The 5976-nt window shown below is 30.8% G+C and overlaps 1 non-coding gene across 1 annotated transcript; it reads left to right on the top strand.

Moving 5' to 3' along the window:
* Positions 1-5539: 5539 nt before the first annotated feature.
* On the top strand, positions 5540-5646 carry LOC131820184 (U6 spliceosomal RNA). The gene has a single exon (XR_009349503.1). It is a non-coding gene; the product is annotated as a U6 spliceosomal RNA (small nuclear RNA).
* Positions 5647-5976: the final 330 nt, after the last annotated feature.

Raw genomic sequence — 5976 nt, 5'->3', positions numbered from 1 at the left:
CGAAATACAATGAGAGCCTAGAGATATATGCCCTGAAGCCATTTTAGCTATGAGAGCATTTGAAACTGCTAAAACACACTGAGCTGTGTTGTTAATAGACTCTTGATACTAGAGAAACAAAATTCAAAATCCAGCAGCAATCAAATTTGAGGACTTTGGTACAACCCAAATTTAAGTTGAGATCCCCAAAGCACAAGGAGAAGCAGAAATAAGACTATAGCCTACCTTGCCTTCTGTGTAAACTGAGAAAGTCAATCACTGAATTTGGAGTATGATTGTCTTGTAGAGTCTCCAATATAAGATAAAATCCTGCCAAGGAGGACCATACCATTATTATAGCTCTTAATTATCCCTACTCAATAAGAGTTTCAAATATAATGTCTTGAACATAGCAAAATGTAACAAACCACACAAAGAAAAACCATTAACAAGATTTGATAGACAAAATGGGATTAAGTATGATGTTAAAATGATCAATAAAGATTGTAAAATGGCTTGATTACTCTGCTCAAAGAAATGAGAGGGGAAGCAAATTGAACAAAAACTGAAACTAAAAATGATATTGAGAAAGGTTTTATAAATGAACCAAATGGATACTCTAGAACTTTAAAGATATGACAGCTAATTTAAGATACCACAGGGGTGCCTGGGTGGCTCACTTAATTAAACCTCCAATTCTTTTTCCTTTTTTTTTTAACACCTTAATTGTATTTTATTTCTTTCATTTTGGCTCAGGTCATGATGTCAGGGTTGTGAAATAGAGCCCAGAGTTGGGCTCTGTGCTGAGCGTGGAGCCTGCTTAAGATTCTTTCCCCTTCTTTTTCTATCCCTCCCTGTGCTCTCACTTGCTCGCTCTCTCTTGCTTGCAAATAAATAGATAGATACATAGATAATAGACAAAGCAAAATAAAAGCAGATTATGAAAATAAATATAAAGATTTTGAAATGAAAACAAGTTCAAAATAAAATAGAGAAGACCTACACAGCTAAAAGTTCATTCAGAAAATCTATTAAAGAAGTCAGTATGACACAAATCAAAAGATTTGAGCATGTACTTTACAGAAAGGGTAATCCAAATGGCCACTCATATATAAAAACTGTTTATCTTTATTATGAATCTGGAATTAAATTGAATTAAATTAAAAATAAATTAAAACCTAAAATGACATACTATTACACACTTACCATATTGGGCAACAGTAAAATTGTCTTGCAAGAATGTGAAAGAATGAAAGTGCCCATAATAAAAACATTTGAGGTAAGTTGGACAATATTTAGAAAACTTAAAAAACTTAAATAAAGATTTGGTCCATTCCTAGAAATACAACATGGAACTAAATGAATATTTTCACCAGGATATGCACACAGATGATTATAGCTATTTCATTCATAACGGCAGATCAGTAGTGGTCTATTTGCACAATGTTACATTAAATAAGAGAGAATATTAACAAACTGGGAGGAGGGGCTAGGTTGTTATCATAAACAGATCTTCTATGGTGCTGATTATGTTCTATTTCTCAAAATCTTTAAGTTAAAAAAGTTTTCAAATTTATATCTAGATAGATAGATAGATAGATAGGTAGGTAGATGATAGATAGACAAATATACCAGAAGCTGCAATGCTAGGCTAAGACCAGGCTTTAAAGGGCTTTTCTATGCTCTACTAAATACTTTAAACCATTCATTATATCATAGCTCAGTGTTCAAATCTCCATTTGTTTCCTCAGTTTCCTCATATTTATCTTAAGGTGACCTGATCCAGACTTTTGATCACCTTTGTCTAAATATTTCTATTTTAACAAAGTCCTTTTTAACACTGAGAGTCTAAAACATAGAAAAATACTCTGATTGTTATCTCACTAGAGTGGAAAATATATAGTTACCCATTAACTAATGATATCCATGTCTACATTAGATCCATGACATTTTTAATTCTTGGGAGCTTTTGGTTAAATGAATTTTTTAAGCTTCCTTTAAATGAAGCTTTAAGCCATCACCACATGAATAAAATTAAAGAACTAAATGAAAACAAGCCAAGTATTTACAGAGTAATAGAATGTGCAGTGGAAAGAATACAATTCTGAAATCATAAAGCCTAAATTAGTGTGATGCATCTTTACTAGCCATGTAATCATAAACCAGTTATCTAAATGTGTTAGCCTCAGTTTTTTCACCCATGAAATGGTGATGATAATACTTATTATGCAGAGTTGTTGTGTGGATGTGATGAAGCATGGAGCATGAGAGTCTCATATTCCATGCTAAAATGATAGCTATTTTTATACTTATAATAATTCTAATAATAGTAATTAAATTGTTCAAAATGGTAATATTCATTTATATTGAGGCATTGTATTGACTATTCACAGATACATTTACCAAAATAAATTTCATTTTACTTTACCCCCTCTGAGGATATATATTCCCTAATTCAATATGAATCTCATTATGAATAATAATTATCATAATAAATATGCTGATTTTTCTTCTATTTATTTTTAGTGAAGTATCCTTTACTGAATAAGCAAGTCTGTCTAATTCAAAATTTGCATGCTGCTTTCTTATGAAACTAGATTATAGAGTTGTATGAAATAAATTCATGCAGTTAAGACATTTATGTTTGGAAAAATGGGTGGTCAGTTTAGTATTTCAAAAGAAGATTTTAAATTTAAACCTTAAAACTGAGCTCCTTCAGCCTTATTTATAGGCCATCCTTCATGCTTCATAAGTACTCCATTGTAAACTAAGTAATAGTTTTTGTCACAGTGTCTATAACGAAAATGGATTTTATATTCTATTATTTCAGAGTTCGTTGCAGTTTCTACTTCCTTACTTCCTTTTTTGAAAAATAGATTAATTCTACAAAAAGTTTTTTCCAGCTTTATTGAAAAAAAACGACATATTATAATTTGTAAATGTAAGAAATGATTTCTTATAACATTGCAAACTTTTAACATTGTGTAAATTTTGTACAATTTGATAAATTGGTATACATCTTTATTGCAATATAATCTATATAAAAATGTTAATACATCTACTATCTTGTATAGTTGCCACTGTTTTTTATGCATGTATCGTAAGGAATTTTAAGATCTATTCTCTTAGCAACTTTTATGTATATAGTATAGTAGAGATAAACTTCAGAGGTCTTGTGGGTTTTGTTCCAGACTGCCTCAATAAAGTGATTATCTCAAAAAACTAAGTCAAATTATTATTTTTTTTTGGTTTCCCAGTGCAAATAAAAAATTATGTTTCCCAGTGCATATAAAAAATAATCACTATACTGTACTGTTCAAAAGCATTATGCTTTTTAAGAAAAACCATGTATATACCTTAAGTAAACTAGTTCTGAGTTTTCAGTGGGTCATAATTACTGATCACAGATCACCATAACAAATACAATAATAATGAAAAAACTTGAAATATTGCAAGAATTACCAACATGTGACAGAGAGACACAAAATGAACAAATGTTGTTAGAAAAATGGTGGCAGCAGACCTCTTTTATACAAGATTGCTATAAACTTTCAACTTGTAAGAATGTGATATATGCAAAGTTTAATAAAGGGAAGCACAATAAAAATGTATGTATATATTATTAACTATGATCATCATGCTGTACATTAGATCCCCAGAACTTTTTCATATTATAGTTGCAAGTTTGTACCCTTTGACCACCTTATTCCACCCAGGTTCACCTCTTGTCAACTCAACTCTAAGTTTCCATTAGTTTGCCTTTTCCTCAGATTCTGTATGTAAGGGATATCATAATACATAAATTTAAAAAATATATACAATCTTTGAAATATTTCACTTAGTATAACGCCTTCAAGATCCATCCATGCTGTTGTAAATGGCAGTATTTCTTAATTTTTCATGGTTAAGTAGTATTCCATAGTATATTTTTACCATACTTATTTTATTCTTTCATCCATTAATGGATACTGAAGTTATTTCCATCTCTTGCTTAGAGTTAATAATTTTATAATAAACATAAGAGTGCAGATATGTCTTTGAACAGTGATTTCGTTGCCTTTAGATATATACCTAGAAGTGGGATTACTGAATCATATGGTAATTTTACTTTTAATAATATGAATAATCTCCATACTGTTTTCCATACAAATTTATATCCCTATCACAGTGCATAAGTTCCCCATTTTCCCCAATATTTACCAAAATTTGTTAGTTTCAATTTTTGGGTAGTATGTATTATAAGAGGTAGTAATATCTTGCTGTGTTTTTCAGAGGTAAACAACAACAACAACAACATAATGACTTTGCCCTGAGTTTTTTACGTTGAGCACTTTTTAATGCTCCTGTTGGTCATTTATATAACTTTTTTGAAAAAAAAAAGTCTATTGAGATCCTTTTGCTATTTTTTAAATTATATATATTTTTTCTATTTGTATCTGTTGGTTATTAACCTCTTTTCAGATATAAGATTTGTAAGTATTTTCTTACATTCTGTGGATTGTGTTTTCATTCTCTCTCTCTTTTTTTTGGCAATGCAGAAACTTTAGTTTGATGTAGTACCATTTATTTATTTTTGCTTTTTTTGCTTGTGTTTTTGGTCTGGTATCCAGAAAACTATTGGCAAGACCAATGTCAAGGAGAATTTGTCCTATGTTTTCCTTTAGGAAATGTAATGTAGTTTCATGCATAACCTTTAAGTCTTTAATTTATTTCAAGTTAAGACTTATGAGTGATATAAGGTTCCAGTTTCATACTGTTTATGTGACTATTCAGTTTTAAATATCATTTATTGAACAGACTATCTTTACCCATTACATATGTTGGCCCCTGTCAAATATTAGGTGACTGTATGAAAGGATTTATTTCTGGACTCTCAATTCTGTTCTACTTGTTTATGGGTCTGTTTTTATGCCAGTATACTTTATTGTTTTGAGCATGAGGGCTTTGTAGTATAGTTTCAAATCAAGAAGTGTAATTTCTCTTCTTCATTCTTTCTCAGAACTGCTTTTATTATTTGTCGTCTTTTATGGTCTCATATAAATTTTAGGATTCTTTACTTACTTCTGTAAAAAAATAATATTGGATTTTTTTTTAAGATTTTTAATTTATTTATTTGACAGAGAGAGATGACAAGCAGGCAGAGAGGCAGGCAGAGAGAGAAGAGGAAGCAGGCTTCCTGCTGAGCAGAGAGCCTGATGCAGGGCTCGATCCCAGGACCCTGGGATCATGACCTGAGCCGAAGGCAGCGGCTTAACCCACTGAGCCACCCAGGCGCCCCTAACATTGGATTTTTGATAGGAATTGGATTTACAGATGGTTTTCGGTAGTATGGACATTTTAACAATGTTAATTCTTGCCATTCATAAATATGAGCTATCTTTCCGTTTGTGTCTCCTTCAATTTCTTTATCAATGTCATAGTTTATGGAGTACAGATCTTTCATCTTCTTAGTTAAATCTATTCCTAAGTATTTTATTATTTTTGATGCTATTGTGAATTAGATTGTTTTCTTTATTTTTTCAGATAGTTCATCATTAGAGTGTTAAAATGCTCCTGTCTTGTGCTTACTTTGGCAGCACATATACTAAAATTGGAATGATGCAGAGAAGATTAGCGTGATCACTAAACAAGGATGACATGAAAAACTGGGAAGCATTCCATATTAAAAAGAAATGAAACAAAACAAAATTCTTGTCTGTTATATATTGATCTTGTATTTGGCAGCTTTACTAAATTTGTTTATTCAAAATTTTTTGTGAAGTTTTTAGGATTTTTTAACATGTAAGTTCATGTTATCCAAAAAAATAAAATTTTACTTCTTCCTTTTTTTTTTTTGGAGTCTTTTATTTCCTTATGTTCCTTGTTTCTCTGGCTAGGACATCCAGTAGTATGTCAAATGAGAGTAGTGAAAGTGGATACACTTGTCTTTTTTCTGATCGTTAAGGGGAAAACTTTCAAACTTTTTTGATTGAATATGAGATTAGCTCTGGGCTTGCA

This window comes from Mustela lutreola, chromosome 17, assembly GCF_030435805.1.
Source record: "Mustela lutreola isolate mMusLut2 chromosome 17, mMusLut2.pri, whole genome shotgun sequence".
NCBI lineage: Eukaryota > Metazoa > Chordata > Mammalia > Carnivora > Mustelidae > Mustela > Mustela lutreola.
The sequence above is the reverse complement of the archived record's forward strand: the minus strand, read 5'-3'. Positions and strand labels throughout refer to the sequence as shown.